We start from the raw sequence: 18,631 nt of genomic DNA on the forward strand, positions 1-18,631 counted from the left end.
CAGTTTGTGGCATTCATCGTGAAAACAGAGATGTACAGAACACTTCATTGGGACGTGGGACTGCAGGTGATGGATGTTGTTAAGAATGGCTGAGCATTTAGAAAGGGCACGATGTATCAATGGATTTCTGTGCGTACCCCAAATCCATATTTTTTTGCTAAGAGTTAGTTTAGTATCCTACTTTCTTCTAAAATCAATTCACATTAGGATGGACCTAAATTCTCTCTACTCTGAGAATGTCACAAATAAACCGACATTGAGCTTCTCAATGAACACCATTGATTGCACTGTAGACTACCGTTCTCTTTAAAAACATCTAAAACTTCTGATTGAATCACACTGCTAAGTTTGTTTGATCTTAGGACCAGAGGGAAGGATGTTTAAAAATAAAATTGACATAAAAATACCTGCCTGTGTTCTTTAGTCTCACCCAATCAAGAAAAATGGGAGCAAGCATGGTATTTTTTATTTGGCACTCTGGGAAGTGCTGTGAGTGATTCTCCAGAAGGTCTTGGGAACACTCACCATGTGCTAACAGTTGTGAAAGACGAGATTCACACAAATGAAGCAACATTACCCATTGTCCGGGACTGAATGCACAAGTAAGCCATATTGACGGGGGTCCCTGCCAGAGGCGCTTTGAGGAAAGGGAGAGCTGGAGTAGTTCTGGAAGGACAGATATCTTGAGCTGGACATTGGAAAATGATGAAGACAAATCTAGAAAGGCATTCACTATGTTTTTAATGATTCTGGCTTAGCAGATGGAAAGCCATTGAGGTGAGAGAAATAATGGGCAGAGATGTATAGTGACCTGAGGGAGCTAAGGGTTTAGAAAGCACTTGAAAAGGATAATACTACCTCCTTGCCTTACTGGGATGCCTTAGAGATGACCCGCATTGTCATTGCCCTGGTTTCATAAATGTGCTTTCAGAGGAATAAAGAGGGAATATGGGCTGAGAGTACCTTGGGCTTTGTTTACAGAACATCATTACCAGTGCTCCATCCTCATGACCTTTTAAGAATCCAAAGATTGGACTTCACAGCATCCAGCATATGTGGCTTTTGAGTGAGACTTTTTTTCCCACAGGATAACAAGTCTACTTTGGGAGGCAGAAGAATCTTCCTGCTCTGTACATTTATTTGGGTGGGCTCTGAACTAATTCATTGAGCAGCTACTCACTGTGAAACTAGAAAATGAAGAGGCTATTTCATGAGTTTGGGAATAACTGCCAGAGGAACCAGAGGAAGAATCTGGGTTACTGAAGTTCAGTAATCTGTTAATTGGAAATGAGACAACATAGTGCAGAGTTAAGAGAGAATCTTTGGTGTCAGACAGATAGATAAAGTTGGAGTCCTGAATCTGTCACTTAGTTCTTTAGCCCCTTGAGTACGTTATTTACCCCCGTCAATCTTCATTTCTTCATTTATTTAAAATAGGAAAATGAAAGGTCCACCACCTAGTATGGTTGTAAGGCTAAAAGGAGATGATGTTATTTGAAGGCTTAACACTCAAATATTAGCTATTATTCTTATTGCATGTGTACCTTAACACCTAAAGATAACCAATGTTGTTTAGTAGTTCTTTTTACTTTTTAATAAATTGTTGATGGTTTATAACTACATACTTCATTAACTGATTTCGTGAAACAGGTCTTTCTGAATCTCCTTCAGGGTACTTAAAAAGTTTGTCGTCTCTGGTTAAACACATCCTTACTAGATGATTAGAACCTGGTTTGGAAGAAAGTGTTTGCTAAAGAAGTCTAAAATGTACACCTTTCACAGATTCTTACCTGGTAGAATCCAAGTAAACATGTGTATTCTTTCTTTTTTTGTGTGTGAAGAAGATCAGCCCAGAGCTAACACCCGATGCCAACCCTCCTCTTTTTTTGCTGAGGAAGAATGGCCCTGGGCTAACACGCGTATGCATCTTCCTCTACTTTATATGGGTCGCTGCCACAGCGTGGCTTGACAAGCGGTGCGTCAGTGCGCGTCCAGGATCCGAACCTGCGAACCCTGGGCCGCCGAAATAGAGCGCGCGCACTTAACCGCTGCACCACCGGGCCGGCCCCAACACGTTTTCTTTACAGCTAACTCTTTCCTACTCTGCCTTCATGGTTTGTGTCATGGCCATGGCCAGCCTGGGTGAACAGCCCTTGTTAGGTTGAACCCAGTGGTCCCTAGAGAGCTGGAGCTGGGTAGACTTGCAGAAGTCAAGGGCAAGAAAGAAACTCAGTTCAATGCTTTTATTTCTGGGAGGGATCTGTGGAGCTTGGAAGGTCTACTTAGTCAGCACTTCTCACTTTAAGAACCCCCAAGACCTTTTGGGCGGCTGTGGGGGGTCTGCAAGGTCAAAACTATTTTTGTAATCATATGCAAACATTATTTACCTATTTTATTCCCATTCTGTCACAAGTGTATAGTGGAGTCTTCCAGAGGCTACATGATGTGTGATGATGTTGTATAATGAAATGTGTCGACATTTGGAAGATCTGCATAGCTCAGTGAACTAATATCATTTTCCAGATGACCAGTGCATGGTGTTACAGAATCATGCATGGTAAAAGATCTACCCAAAGTGCAAGATTAACCAATGGATTTTAATATAAAAGACTACAAAGAGTTCATTGATATGTTTCAGATTCCACATTGTCACTATCCTTTAAGAAACAATCACTTGTCAAGTTTCGGTGTACTATCAAAGAAGAATTTCCACATTTAACTGAAAATGAAGGCCCTATTTTCTCCCTATACTTCTACCAAACAACGTATCACAGCAAATTGAATTCAGAGGCACAGTTGAGAATTTAACTGTTTTCCATTAAGCCAGACATTAAAGAGATTTGCAAAAATTTAAATCAGTGTCACTCCTCTCATTAACTATTTTATTCTGAAAAATAGTTATTTTATATGAACATTCATATTCATATATTCATATTTTATATGAATAACTACCAGGATATGTTATTTTATATAACATGCAATGGGCTTATTATTATTTGTATTAAATGAATTAATACATATTTTAAAATTCTTTGTTTTAATTTCTAATGCAATAAATATTGTTAAATATAATCTACCTAATTAAAAGCTCTTTGGGGTCCTCAGTACATTTCAGGAGTGTAAAGGGGACTTGAGACCAAAAAGTTTGAGAACCACTGGCCTTAGTGTATTGTTTACTAGGGTGCATTCTGGTCAATGCATGTCTACCGGTTGCTTATTGCTTCTGGAGAAAGTGTTCTGTGGTCAAATAAATTTTGGGCCAAGATGCATCTTTCTCCCTTCTTAGAGATTTACAATACATATTAATACACCAAAGTCCCTCAAAAGTGTTCCTTAAATTTATTCCAACCTTTTTTATTCTCCTTTTATTTTTAGCATAACACAATGTTCCACAGTGGAATTCAGCATCCCACTGAACACACTGGCTAATATAGGATATATGTGCCCTCTCCCTATTTTTCAAAAATAAAAAGCAGGATTTATCAGGTACTTTCCTTCAAATCCATGCATAATTAGAGGAAGGTCCATGAAAGTGTACCAGCTAATCTGACTGACTCTCTTTTTAAAAAGAAAACCACTCCTCCTTCATTGTATTATACTATTTTGCTTATAATCTTCCAAGCTGTTTTTACTTATATTTCCAAACTCATATGTTTTTAAAACTCTGTTTCAGACATTTTTGTGTTAATTAGTAGCATCTGCTCCTTGTGTCATAAGACAAAGTAATCTCATGCCTACACAAATTGTCCAAATTGCAGGTTGAGTCCCAGCAGCCTAACTGTGGAGCTATTACTACTGTTTGGTATTGTTAAATGGCAAAAAATACCTTTGGTGATGCATCATATGCCTTTATAAAACACGGTCACTTTTTGAAACAGAAAGATTTATAAATGGCATTGGTTTTGTGTATATATGTTTTTTATAATTCTTCCTTTCCTGTTCTTTGATTTCCATTGGTTGTGGGTACAGTCCTAACAGTGAAAACAAAAGAAAAGTATTCCACAGTATGGATAAAGAACACGTTCCTGGCTGCTGCTTGATGGGCATTCCGCTCCTGAAAAATAAGAAGAGTACAATGACCAGCTCCTTTCCGACAACAATGCCATTCTAAATTTGTATTAAGACACAAGTGCAGAGATAATTTCTTTCACTTTCTGTATTTCATGTGTCCATGTCAGGGAAAGAATGGAAAAGTCTCAAATTGTTAATACTAATTAAAAGGACAATAGTCATTGTATTCTATATGGTTCAAGACCTTTTGTTTTTATATTTTAGTCTTGTCAATTCCTACTTAAAAACTTAATATTGTTTGAATCCTTAGTGACCTTCTATTGCCAGCTGAACTCTCATTATTTAAAAAATTCAAGCAGAAATTACTGTGGCTATCTTATTCAGAATCTTGGTGTTTTTTCACCACTGGGTAGTTTTAGGGAGAACTCTTTACATGTGCAAAAGGACATTCAGTCTATAGGAATATGTATATTAGAGCATTTGCAAACTGGGCTGGAAATTCTCTCATAGTTAAGTCACCCAGATTAACCAGCCTGAAATTAAAGAACGAGGCTGAGGTTACTCTTCAAACTGCAAGAGGCCACCCGTCCATCTTCTTTGACAGTTGAGTATAGATTGTAGTGTGTTTGGGATGTCAAAAATAGAGGAACTGTAGAGCGATGTGGAAGGTTAAAACGTTTGGTGAAGATGCACGGGGCCATTGTTAGTATAAACTACGTGATGTTAGCACTTTCTGCATTGGAAAGTCAAATTTCAGGTATGCACATCCAAAGTAGGAGAAAAGGTTATTCTAGAAGGGTAATGTCATGCGGTCATGAAGAGCCTAAGCTCTGAGTCAGATGACCTGAGTTTGACTCCCACTTCCACCACATGTGTGTGGTGTTGGGCAAGTAATATAACTTCTTTGTGCCTCAGTTTCTCCAACTGTTAAAAAGTCAGATAAAATTCCTAGAACAGAGCCTTGTACATTGTAACTGTATTACTTATTTACTGATGTGTAACAAACTATCCCAAACTTGGTGGCTTAAAACAGCAAATTATTATCCCACAGTTTCTGTGAGTGGGAGTCAGGGCACATCTTAGATGAGTGTCTCTGGCTCAAGGCCTTTCATAAGATTGCAGTCAAGCTGTTAACCCAGGCTTCAGTCTCATCTGAAGGATGGGGAGGGGCGTGATTGGGATCTGCTTCCGAGTTCACTCACACAGATGCTAGCAGGCCACATGGGCCCCTCCACAGAACGGCCTCACAACCTGGCAGTCGGCTCCCCCAGAGTGAGTAAGCCAGGAGAGAAGGCAAGAGAGCACCCGGGCCGTCCTGTGGCTTAGTGGTTGAGTGCGCGCGCTCCACTGCTGGTGGCCCGGGGTTCGGAACCCCGGGCGCGCTCCGACTCACCGTTTCTCCGGCCATGTTGAGGCCGCGTCCCACGTACAGCAACTAGAAGGATGTGCAGCTATGACATACAACTATCTACTGGGGCTTCGGGGGGAAATGAAATAAATAAATAAATAAATAAATACATAAATAAATAAATAAAAGAGAGCACCCAAGATGGAAGCCACGGGCTTTTTGTGACCTGATCTTGGAAACGACATCCCGTTACCTTTGCTGCACTGGGATGTCTAATAGGCATCTTAAACTAACGTGGAAAAATGGTGCTCCCTGCCACCTGCTTCTCCTCTAGTCTTTTCCATTTTGGTGAAGGGCAGCTCTGTTCTTAGAGATGATCAAGTCAAAAACGTGGAGGAGTCTTTCTTAACTCTTTTCTTTCTCTTATACCACTTGTCAGCTTGACCTCAAAATATACCCAGAATCTCACCAGTTCTGACTACCTCCTCCCCCAGTGTCACCACCTTAGTCCGTGTATTGGGTGATCTCCCCTGAATTTTTGCAGTAGCCTAACTGGACTCTCTGTTTTCGGCCTTGTCCCCTTATGGGCTATTCTTCATACAATAGGCGGAATCATCTCTTAAAACGTAAGGCAGATCATTATACTACTCCATTCAGCATTCTCTCGTGTCTTCCCATTTTACTTGAAATAAAAAGCCAAAGTCTTTACGATGGCCTACAGGCCTTTCATGATTATAAAATTATTTTTCTGTATTTTATTGTATAAAATGATGCATGTGTGTATAATAAATACTATATATATGTCTGTATAAACACATATTTATATGTTTAATTAATTTATTTAGAATTTATTTTCTGAATGGTGTAAGATAGAGATCTGACTCTTTCCAGATGACGAGCTAGTTTTCCCACCAATATTTGTTGAATAGAACACCCATTCCCCACTGAAGTGATAGTCTACCATGAGCCTGTTAGTCTCTTCCTATGTAATCTGTGTCTCGTTATTGAATTTTTGAATACGGATGTACCTGATAGATCATATAAGATACATGTTTGTAGAGATTTGTTTTATACTCAAATACATAAAAACAACTTGAATTATAATTGGGAATTAATTATGGAGAACATTTACTTATGTCCCTTTATTTGATAAGGAACTAATTCTATTTAGGAGATTGTGACTTAAATTTAAAACCCAATTAGCTGCAAAATTAAGACTAAAAAAAGTTAAATCTCATGGCTTTTAGGTGGCTGTTTCTGACTTATGCTGATGTAGTCTACTTTGCTGTTACTGCTTATAACTGTTCAGCAAATTATCACAAAAATGCTTATCAAAATTTAAAACCCCTTAAGGATGTCAAATGGAGTGAAGTCCTTGTTTCTATAGCTGATTTTCAGTGCTCAGGTATATCTGTGAATGCTCTAGGCCCCTGGCATTCTTTTCTCCTTTCTGAATTTTTGGTCTTATCTCTATTTATAACTTCAACTGGCAAACAAGAATGGGTAGGCAAAAGAGATTAAACTCAAGCCAGTTTGTTTCGTTGGTTATTAGCAGCACTGCTGAAAAGTTTGCTCAAGGAAGGAAGTATATTGAAATTCTTACTTAAAAGGAGGTGTGTAGAGTTTTCAGTGGTTTTCTTTTGATAAAAATTGTCTCAGACTTGTTACACTGTGTGTAATTGAGTGTCGGCTGTAAATCACAAAATGAATCACTTCCAACTGCTTCACATCTACAGAGATAAGAATGGAAAATCTTGTCACTCAGATGAGTCTTTTTTTTTTTTTTACTCCTATACAAATAGTTTATAAGCCTTGCTCCTCTGGACACCTGGCTTTGGCAGCCAGTGAAGGGCCTTGAGCTAATAATGGAGCCATTCTGCCTCTTCCAGATAATTTTGCTCCACTTGGTGACAAGAATATAATCCAGAAATGAATTTCTTTCTTTAGGGCAAAAACAAAACAGAAAAAGAGAGAAAGAGTCCTATGAGAAAGTATTGTGCTTCTGGTAAATTTTTTGAACCAATACCACATTACATTACATTCAGTGATGGCTATTAAGAGTCAGTGGGCATGAGTGATTAAGCCTAGAGTTTAGTCAAAGCACAAATTAACTTGCTGTGTGACTTTAAGAGGTCCATCAACCTCTCTGGGCCAGCAGCTTCATTTGCAGAAGAATTTTGAGCTAGATGACAAAGACCGTTTCACTTCTAAAATACCAAGATATAAAGCTGGTAACCAATAAGAGAAATGCAGCAATTTATTTTTAGTAAAAGAAGATTGATACCAGCCAATAACTCCCAGTGGGCTTACTTAAATCCTCCTCCTCTCTGTGCAAATTCTGTTTTTACCAAAATGATAAGTGTAAGACAGTTTGTCATGCTTTGAACTTCCTGGCTTATGTTGATTTGTATCAATATGTTACTGTTACACATTTGAGTGGGAGCTGAGTTACATTTCATGAAAACTGCACAGAAAACTAGTAAAATCGTTACAACCCCACTTTCGGTGGGTACTGATAGCATTGAGAAAATAAAAATGACTTTGCCATTTTCAGGCAGTTGCTCTCCCAGCTAGACTGAAAATATAGTAGCTCAACTCGTTTAAATATTAACCAAGAGCAGCTTCTCCTCCTCCTCAGAAGTTTTAAGTGCCTACATGAATTGAACCACAGATATACACAACCCCCAAAAAGTCCTTTTAGAAAATGTTGAGTATTCCATAAAGTAATAGCTTCAGAAGGCTTTCAAGGAATTGGTTATTCACACAGCAACCTAGTGAGGCATAAAAGTATATCCTCTTTTGTACAACTGAGTTATTTGATGATGAGATCTTTAGCCATCGCCTCGGGACCTTTGGAGATTCATAGAGAGTTTAGAGTTACAAGTAGGATGCAGTCATCATCGTTAGAGAACTGGGTGACAGCCTTCCAGTGAACTTGCAAAATAGATGAGGAAGAGCTCATAAAAGGCTAAAAAAGGATGTAGACATCTTTTGAATACCGTTTACAGGCTCTTAAATGGCCATTGTCAAAAAACAAACAGTGGGGTGGAATTGACTAAGCATCAGAAGAAGCTAGAACAACTCCCTGTGACAAGTGAGCGTTATAAGCTCACAAGGCAGAAGAGAGCTTTTCAGAGCGACCTTGTCACACGCAGCTCTAATGTGTAGGCTTCATCAGCTGCTCTGAGTGGGGGTGGAGAGCCATGCATAGTTGAACCATTCACTTCATATTCAGTGTGTAAAGTAAATGCTACTGTCCAACTTGGTTGGAGAAGGGATTTACCAAGATTTATCGAGAGTCAGAACGAAAACCCATCAATTACCTATTTGTAGTGCAAAATGGAAAATTTCTTTTTTGCTCAATCCTAATAGCCCTTTGTTTAGAAATATTAATATTAGCTCAATCAATTTGAGTCTTTAATGGACAGAAACAGATGAATTTTGGCTTGAAACAAAACTTGCTCCGCTCTATGCTCTTGCTCACTGCACGTGGGTGTCTTTAATTATTTCAACGTAATGAATCGTTCTTTACTTATTTCAGTTAGTAACCTTGAAATTTTGCAAGCACATTCCCGCTGGTGGATGTCATAATTTTCGAGATGCAGAACGTACCCCAGAAGGTGCTTTGCTTTCTCCCTTTCTTCCTCTGCCCCCACCTCCAGTATTTTAGGGTACCATATGTAGATCAGTTGCACGATAGCTGCGTTCTGGTAATTGACATGCTTGCTTGAGGTTATAAAATATACATCTGAAAAAGGCCAGGGATTTCCCCCTGAATATCAACTAACTGCTTGAAGTGGCATTTTCATTCTGACTTGGTGTTTTGTTTTGTTTTATTGCAGCATACTGGAGCAAAATGAAAGAGTTTCTTTTGAGGCCTCAAAAGTAGTGCTGCTGCAGATCCTGAGCAAGAGAGAAAGAGTGAACTTCAGCCTGCACAAATGGTCTTGAAACGCGGATGGTTTTGGGTAAGTCATCTGAACGATTTGTCTTTTATTTGCTTTAAATTTCATTAGTCGTCATTTATTTGGTGTCCTAGGACATCTTGTTCAAGTGCATGGCTCTTTTGCTGCAACCCAACTAGCAGGATGTTTGAGAAAAGGTTGCTCTAGTGATGGAGAACCAAGGGAGCAACTGAATTTACTTAGTGTGTTTGTTTCTGAAATTTACAAAATAGTAAGATCTGAGTAGAATGCGTTTGTGATTAGAAAAGAGCAACAAGGAAAAAAATTTAAAAACCCAAATGACTAAACACACAAACAACAAACAAATTACATCTTCCAGATGTTCCATTTTAGCTGTGAGCATAAGGTATTAATCATACAAGAGATAGTAGATTCAGTCTGATGGCAAGTTCGTTACCCTATAGTGAAGTGTTGGGATGGGTGTGGTGAGAGGCATTAGGAGTTTCCAAGTCCTGTTCACCAAATGTTTATACTCCAGTACCTTTTAACTAAACACGGTGCCCTGAATGACAGTCTTGGTTTGGGGGTGGAATTCAAATGTTCCAAACTGTAAATAGACAATAAATAAATTCCAAACTATACACCAAAATGATGTGGACCTCCAAAGAAGTTTTATCAACCTACTTCATTGTATTTCTTGGAAACGGAGTCCTCAACGGAAGCCCAGTTCTTCCCACCTATCTTGGGGACCTTGGACAACTTACTCCTCCTCTTGAAATGAGTCACCTGTGAAAATGTGAGTACAGGCCTCGATGATCTCCACCGTCTCTTGCAAATTTAAAATTTCACAGTTCACTCCAGTGAGATTAATTAAATAAGTATATCCTCTGATTCTTGCTCAACTGAATTTATTGTGTGTCCCTTGGCAAGTCATCCTTCGCAGGGGGTGTTCATTGGACCAGCCAATGTGGAGGAAAGGGGCCAGGCACCTAGGGGTCCCTTCTCCCTACTGGCACCGATCTTGTGAACCAGTCCTTTGGTCAAGTAGGCCTTGCAATGTCTGTGGTTAATAATTTATTCCCTTCTAACATTAAAGAAAACGTGGTACAGTGCTATATGAATATAATATTTGAATAAATAAGATAGGCTTCTTTTGAATTATTGTCCTTTATTTTTCTGTCAGGGATCTAACTTGTTCCTTCTCCGTGTTTGCTGTCACTGTGTTATGGGTTATCTACCAGTCCTTCAGTCCCGTGGAGCCCCAAACCTTGTTTTACACTGAACAGAATTTATTATTTTTCCTTCTTACTAAACATCCCTTTTCTGAAGCAGAGCTGTGAATGACACTTTAAGTGATGCTCAGATGTCACTCTTGTGAGCAGCTGGCTGGCTGCCTCAGAGTGGTGCATTATTTGGGTTTCATAACAGCATTTTTTTCTCTTACAAATGTTAAATTATGAAGTGCAGGAAACCACATGAATGCGGCAGAATGAAAATGCAAACATAGTGTTATCTGGAAATGCCGGTTTTATGATTCTCCTGATGACAGTCTCCTCCCTGCAGTCAGCATGTGAAGCCGCTTTACGTGTTTGGTGGCAGGCTTCTAGCTCATGTCTTCATCTTCATTTATGCTGTATGCTGTGGCCACCTTGTCACGCTGATTTAGGAACAATTGCATGGGGCTGTCTCTTTCTATCCAAGTCCTGCCTGACCACTCAGCCCGGCTCATGTTCACAAAGTCTGCCCTGAATGCTCAGGACTTCACTGCCTGTTCTTTATGAACTCCTATAACATGTAGAGCCTGTATCATTAAAAACAATCTATGACTGTGTATTGCTTGTGGGTGTTGGCTATCATCCCATCTGGGTTGCAGACTGTTTGAGGGCAGGAATCAGATCATAGTTCAGTGTTTCTTAAAGGTGGTCTAGCCCCAGGATCTCCTGCATCCGAATCATCTGTACGTGTGGATTCAAGTTGCAGATTCAGCAGCACTAGGCTCGATGAGTCAGAATTTCTGGGGATGTTGAGCCCAAGAAACTCACCACAGATAACTCTTTTACACACTGGGGTTTGAGTCTATTTTTCATCCTCCTCTTTGCCTCCTCAAGTGCAGCATAGGGTCTCGGTCTGAGCACATTGTAGGTACCCAGGAAATGTTTGCTTGTTGATCTCAGCACCATCAAACCATGATGGTGCATTCACTCATCAACTGCCTAGCCTTTTCGGGATGTGAGGTCAGCATATTCTCTGAACTCTTTAGAAACCCCGTTTTGTCTAAATGTGTAAAGTGTTTACCTAGGTCAGAGGCTCTTTTGGAAACCTTTTTATGTCTCTTTCTCTTCAACCACTGACTCTGAGTGTCCCTAGTAATGGCAGTGGCCCCTGACTCAGTCTAGAATTGCAAAAACATCAGCTGTGGGGAGCTGGAGTAGAGTGACAGGACTGGAGAAAGATCTGAGGATGCGAGCAGTAACCTAGAAGCTTATCCTTGGCTCCCAAAGCCACACCTGCTGCCCTTGCCAGTTTATTTTGAATGGTATTTCTTTTGGCTGTTAGGGCTTGCAGGTTGTCAATTCTGGTGGCCCGAGAGTGGTCTCATTGCTGAAAGGGATAAAGTTAAGCTGCAGTGGATGCACATCAAAGCCCCCACAGTGACAGCAGCAGATTCAGAATTTGAATCTGATGTTAACAGACTGCAGTGGTGGCCCTTGGCCCCCTTTCCTCCTCCACTTGCTCCAGCAAGGGCAGGCCTGGCCCTGGAGGATCCAGAAGAGATTGGCAGGGTGCTGTTGCTTCTGGTGCAACTCCTGGATGCCCTTGCTGTGGATCCAGCCCTGGTAGAAGATCTGACAGTTAAAGTCAGAAACCAAACAGAAGAACTCATAGAAGCCACGCCAGCCTTTAAGGGAGCAAGTGGGGTATTCAGGAAATTTATTAGCTATTAAGATAACCACTACCAAATGCATTAAACCTTTTGTTTGCAACTTTTTTTTTTTTTTGGTGAGGAAGATTAGCCCTGAGCTAACATCTGTTGCTAATACTCCCCTTTTTGCTGAGGAAGATTGGCCCTGGGCTAACATCCGTGCCCATCTTCCTCTACTTATATGGGACACCACCACAGCATGGCTTGACAAGCGGTGTGTAGGTCCGCACCTGGAATCCGAACCTGTGAACCCTGGGCCGCCGAAGAGGAGTGGGTGAACTTAACCACTATGCCGCTGGACTGGCCCCGGCAACCTTTTTTTTTCTTTTTTTTTGTGAGGAGGACTAGCCCTGAGCTAACATCTGATGCCAATCCTCTCCCTTTTTTTTTCCTTGAGGAAGAGTGGCCCTGAGCCAACATCCATGCCCATCCTCTTCTACTCTATATGGGATGCTGCCACAGCATGGCTTACCAAGCGGTGCGTCATTGCGTGCCTGGGATCCGAACCCGCGAAACCAGGCTGCCGAAGCGCAGTGCGCTCACTTAACCACTTGCGCCACTGGGCCAGCCCCTGCAACTTTTTTTGACTCTTGCTTAGTCACGGTTTTACTTAGAGAAGTTGTGCCGATCCTGAATTAAGTTCGTGTGAAAAGGCACATTCAAGCGCAGTGACAGGAAAGCATCTTCTTCTGGGTCTCCATCTAATTTTGATGACAGGAGGTTTGGAAAGCAGAAAGGTGTAACAGAGTGGATTGGGAATGGGCTTTTTCTCACATTCTCAGCTAAGGGAAGGGAAAAAAGCATGGTTCCCAAAGCAACGTTAAGGGCAAAAGAAGCTTTTTTTTTTTTTTGGTGAGGAAGATTCGCCCTGAGCTAGTATCCATTGCCAATCTTCCTCTTTTTTTCTCTTTGCTTGAGGAAGATTAGCCCTGAGCTAACATCTGTGCCAATCGTCCTCTATTTTGTATGTGGGATGCTTCCACAATGTGGCTGATGAGTGGAGTAGGTCTGTGCCCAGGATCTGAACCCGCGAACCCAGGCCAGTGAAACAGAGCGCACAGAGCTTTAACCGCTTGGCCACGGTGCTAGCCCCAAAAGAGGCTTTTTAATATGTGTTTCATGGAGAACTGACTAGATTTTCTTCTGCATAGCCTCTTCCAGCCAGGTGGGTGGGGCTGAAGGCTGCTTTGGTGACGCAAGAGGCAGGTGCACAGGCTGTCAGCTATGGAAGAGAAATGTATAGTTGTTGACATAAGTGTCTCTGAGCCTTTGTTAAAGGCTTTAAGGTGGAGGAATAACTAGGGACAAAATTAAAGAAATTATAAAACATGTGATTTTAGCAAAATACCAGATGCTGGTGTTGCTGTTTTGGAGGTCTCTAGTGGTGCATGGAATACTCCCCTACAAGTAGCCATCTGTGGTTGGAAAGGAGAAAAACTGGTACTAAAAGAGCATTTGTTTAGTTAGAAACTACAGTAGTCCCCTCGAATTTGTGGGAGATACATTCCAAGACCCCACCAGTGGATTCCTGAAACCATGGATAGTACCAAATCCTATATATACTGTTATTTCCTATACATACATATTTGAGGTGTGACAGCAAAACTAGCACGAATTTCTTTTCCTTCTTAACGATTTCATGGATAGAAAATTCATTCTTACCATAAATCTTAGCAACATGAGCATATTATTTTTTTTCTTTCTTTATTAAGTTGAGAACTTTTGCCTTTTCCCTTAAAGGAAGTACTCTGCAGCTTCTCTTTGGCATATCTGAATTGCCAGCATCGCTACTTTTGCACTTTGGGGCCATTATTAAGTAAAATAAGGGTAACTTGAACACAAGCACTGCAATACCTTGACTGTCTATCTGATAACCTAGAGGGCTACTAAGTGACTAATGGGCGGATAGTGTATATAGCATGGGTACGCTGGACAGAGATGATTCACATCCTGGGCGGGATGGAGTGAGACGTGCAAGATTTCGTCACGCTATCAGAATGGCATGCAATTTAAAATTTGTGAATTGTTCATTAATGGAATTTTCCGTTTAATATTTTCAGACTGCAGTTGACCTCGGGTAACTGAAACTGTAGAAATCGAAACTGCGGATAAGGGGGTACTAACTAATGTATGTCACTTGTGTTGTTTACTGTGAGGCATCCTTGAGAACTGCAGGATTTCCAAATGGCCACCTAAGTCATAGGCACTGCTTTTGGAAGGCAGATATAAATAAGAAAAGAGCCAGTCTGGTACCCTCCCTGAAGACCATCTTTAAATGCTTTCTGTGTTAGAGGAGTTAGATACCCTTCCTGTACCTAAGCCAGTGTTCTATAAAGCAGTACCAAGCGTACCTTCTGTGAAATGTGTTATAACTCGCTCTTCTTGCTGATGCTATCTGTCATGGGCAAATAATTGCATCAGTCCTTCAGAGAAGCTGTGTGGTTTGGTATAACTGTGAGTAAAACCACACCGGTTCAGGAAATGCAGTGAATTGTCCTATAATAGGCATCATCAAAACAGATGTTGATTTACTTGGAAGATACCCTTCCTTGGTGACAATTTGAGAGCTTTGAAGGGAGGTGTTTGCTGTGCATTAAAAGAAATTAGAATTAAACTGCCACATTTGCACACTGTTGGAGTGAAAACTGAAAGAAACTCAACAGAGTTCATTACTGCTCATGCTCTCCCTGAAGGTGCCTTCACCTCATGGCATCATTACCAGCTCTGCTCTAATGACTAACGTTGCTCTCTCTTTCTCTTCGGAGTTGAAGATCGTTGGCTTTCAACTCCCTCCCAGACGGCTCTAATTGGATATCATGTAGGTGCCTTCAACTTGAGTCTAAACTTACACCTGTCACTCTCCTGTCTCCCTTTACGAGTTTCTTGTCTAGAGAAACATGATCACCAACCAGCCCGTCGTTGATGCTGGACACCTCTGCTTCCTGCACTTCATCCCTTGACCACATGCTGTAGTTTTGCCTCTTAAATATTTGGCAATCTGCCCACTCTTCTTCATTCCCTTGCCTTTGTTCTGTTTCAGGCCATTAGCATCACTTGCCTGGACTACTGCAGCCGTTTCCAAAAGAGTATTCTTGCCGTAAGTCTTTCCTGCCTTTATTCCATTCATCCTCCTATTTTGAGAATCATCTTCTTAAAGAAAGGGTCTGATTGAATCATTCCCATCCCTGAAAACCCTTGAATAGCGTGTAGAAGTATGGAAGAGTGTTTCTAATACAATGTTAAGTATAAAATTCGTGCTTCAAAATCGTATGTACACATTGATTACAAAGTAATGACGACAATGTAAGCCTGTCAACAAAGACTAGAAGTAAATAAAGCAAAAATTACAATCTTTGTATTATTAGAGTGATTGTTACTTCTTTCTTTAAAAATAATATTCCTTTGGTATTTTTCAGAGTAATGAATGAATGTGTTGAAGTGAAAGGAAAAATTTAAAGGATTGTGTTAGCTTTCCCTTTCCTATAAGATAAAATGTGAACTTCTTTGCGTGACATTCAAGACCCCTAGGAATTCATGATCCACTTATCATTTAAATCTCTTCTCCCATCCCACTCATCTCTCCACACAACACGTCTTTCCTTTCTAAACATACTATGTATTTTAATAACCATGCCTTTCTTCATGCTGATTCTTCTGCATGAAATTCTGTTTCTCTACCCAGTGAACTCCTCATTCATTGAGGCATAATGGAAATGTCCCCACTTCCTGTGTTAGTACTATACATTGCAATTCTTTGTTCATGAAGCTGTCTCTGTGGATGGCTCATGAGAGTGGAGATTGGTTTATTTTAAGCCTTGTATTCCAAATATTAAGCCCTTCCCTGCACATAATATACCTTAATGGATATTTATGGAAGGTAAGAAAAAAGGAAAGAACTCATTTAGAAATATACAAGTAATCCTTCAGATAAGATTTTAAAATTTTCAGATAAGCTCAGTCTTGATTACCATGTCGTAAAAATGACAAAAAGTAGATGTTTTTGGTTAAATAATTTTTACAAAAGTAGTTGGATTCAGCATCAGACCATTTTAACTAAACTATACTAGAGTGAATCTTTGGTATTTGAAAATTCTAACATCAGGTCGAATCCCTTCAGCTTCTCAGTAGCCATGTTTGTGAAGTTACTAGAAATTTCTTTTTTAACTGTTTTATGTCATGAAAAATCGCATTGGCCAAATCAGAAATCCAAAGAAATGACACATCCAATGCTGGCGACATGATATGAATATGTGGTATTTTTTTCTTAAGGGGATTTAAAAAGCCAAGACTGGATAACATTAAAGGATTGATGTAACATTTTCAATTTTCAAAGGCTATTCTACTCCAGGAATATACTTGTTACTATTTTTTCATTTCTAAGAATTCTATTGGGTTAAAATAGCAGAGGAGAAAAAAATATCTTGGCTTAAATAAAATGAAAAGTCATCTCCAAAATTAATTTGGCATCCTCAAAAGTTGCTTTTCGAAGGGAGAAGTAGGATGGTTTTTTAATATCACATGTTAAAAATGCCACTAAAAATCATCATTTGCACTTGTGAGCAAGGAATTCAGAATGGGATTTTATGGAGATCAGTGTATGAGGCATGTTGCCCATCTTTTTAAACAATATTTTGACATCAGGGGAAGATTGTTTAATACTATGTATTATTTTATAATATATATTATACCTATAATACATATTTTTTCCTATTAATGTTTTAGTTAGAGTCAGTAAGATGGAAGAGAGAATTTCAATTTGAGATTTGCCTCTTTTTTTGCGTGATATTCTTACCCAACCTTCATTTTTCTAAATGCCTATGAAAATGATAAAAGTTGAACCATCGTTAGATTAAGGAATTAAGAAATTGGTCAGTCAACAACATGTGTTGATTGACCACTGACTTGGAAACATTCAATACTACATCACTTTTCAGCATTTCATGTAAGTCGATCTTTGTCTATTTTGCACAGTGAAGAACCTTTGCTGCATTTCTTATTTTTCTGTCCTGAGCGTTGCATTCTTTTAAAAGCCTGACCTGTTCTTTGGCTGTGTAGAAGATCCATCAAGAAATACACCGTGGCTAAGGGGAATGAATGCAGACTCGTGGTTCACCTTTAGTTATTTTGCACTGCACTGTCTGTGGGGCTGCGACCTTTGCCAGTTACTGCTGCAGTTCATGTACCAGGAGGTACCGACTGTGGAATTGCTCTTTTGTGAGACCCAGTACTCGAAAGCATCCTAAATACCTACTGACAAAAACTTGAGAAGGCAATAGACTGCTGCCGTTTCCATTACAGCTTCAGGTGCTTCCCGATGTAGTAGGTGCTTATCTTGAACTGCCCTCTGCAGACCGTGTATATGGGTCCATGCGGTGATATGGTGGCGGTAGCCTATCGAGGGCTGTCTAGTGTTGATTAGCACAAGAAGTGTCTCTAAGCAATAGTAGCCTCAATCAGGAAGGCTGCGAAGGAGAAGACAATTCTTCACAGGACTTTAAGGATCTAAATACAGAACAGAACACCTTAATGGATCTCCATGTTTTAAAATCCAGCCCTGAGAAAACTGATTAGAGTTGTCATAGACTTTTTTTACTAGTACATAATAAATTGCTATAATGCTGTTGGGAAACAATATAATGTAGTATTTAAGAGCATAAGTTCTTGAGACAAAATTCCTAGGTGTGGATACAAACCTGCCACTTAATTGCTGTGTAGTGTTCAGCAAGTTACTTAACCTCTTTGGGTCTCAGTTGATCCACCCATGAAATAGGGAAGATAAAGCAGCCTCTATCAGAGTTGTAAAATCTAAAAGAGTTAATGCACGTAAAGCTTTAGAAAATGTTAGCTGTTATTATCATGTCACTTTCATGGTATTCAGTTAGACAGTTTGTAATAAAAATTTTCCAGCCTTGACTTTATTCTTAGTGCCTTCCTTTAAAGTGAAATTTATGAATTTCTGCTCAGTTAGGGAAAGTGAATATGTGGGTGAACTCAATTAGGGAAGGTGAGAAAATGCTGTGGGATCACAAAGGCACGAGATAACTTGGTCTGGTTGGGAGCGGTGAGGACATGGAGGAGGCAGGTTGAGCTCGACATTGAAGGATGGCTAGGATCCCAGACGGCAGAGATGGGAGCAAGGCATTCCAGACAGAAGGGCGAGTGAACAAAGGTGAGGAGAAGGGAGAGGGCGGTGTGTGGTTGAGGAACATCGTGGACTGGTTGGGTCCAGTGTAAGAGGTGTGAGGTGGAATAATGAGAGATTGAGAGGAAAGAGGTTGATTTAATAATAAGGATGATAATAATAATTAGTATGAACTATTAATTGAGTAGCTGCCTTACACCAGATTCTGCGATTGGTGCTTTACATAAATTAACTCTGATTACAACTCCCTGCAACATAGTTTTTACAGATGAAAACAATCGATTTAATCCCATACTAAGAGT

The 18,631-nt window shown here is 40.0% G+C and overlaps 1 protein-coding gene across 9 annotated transcripts in view; it reads left to right on the plus strand.

The window, feature by feature from the left end:
• Nucleotides 1-18,631, plus strand: part of ATXN1 (ataxin 1) — a 381,747-nt gene that overhangs the window by 84,932 nt on the left and 278,184 nt on the right. For 8 of the 9 annotated variants that reach the window (XM_058555208.1, XM_058555206.1, XM_058555204.1 and 5 more), the window contains one exon: nt 9,202-9,327. The gene's annotated coding sequence lies outside the window, so the exon portion shown is untranslated. Of the gene's footprint in view, nt 1-8,597; nt 8,980-9,201; nt 9,328-18,631 lie in introns of those variants that run through there. The other variant, XM_058555212.1, reaches the window with a different exon arrangement.

The sequence above is a fragment of the Diceros bicornis genome, chromosome 14 (genome assembly GCF_020826845.1).
Source record: "Diceros bicornis minor isolate mBicDic1 chromosome 14, mDicBic1.mat.cur, whole genome shotgun sequence".
NCBI classification, from domain to species: Eukaryota; Metazoa; Chordata; class Mammalia; order Perissodactyla; family Rhinocerotidae; genus Diceros; species Diceros bicornis.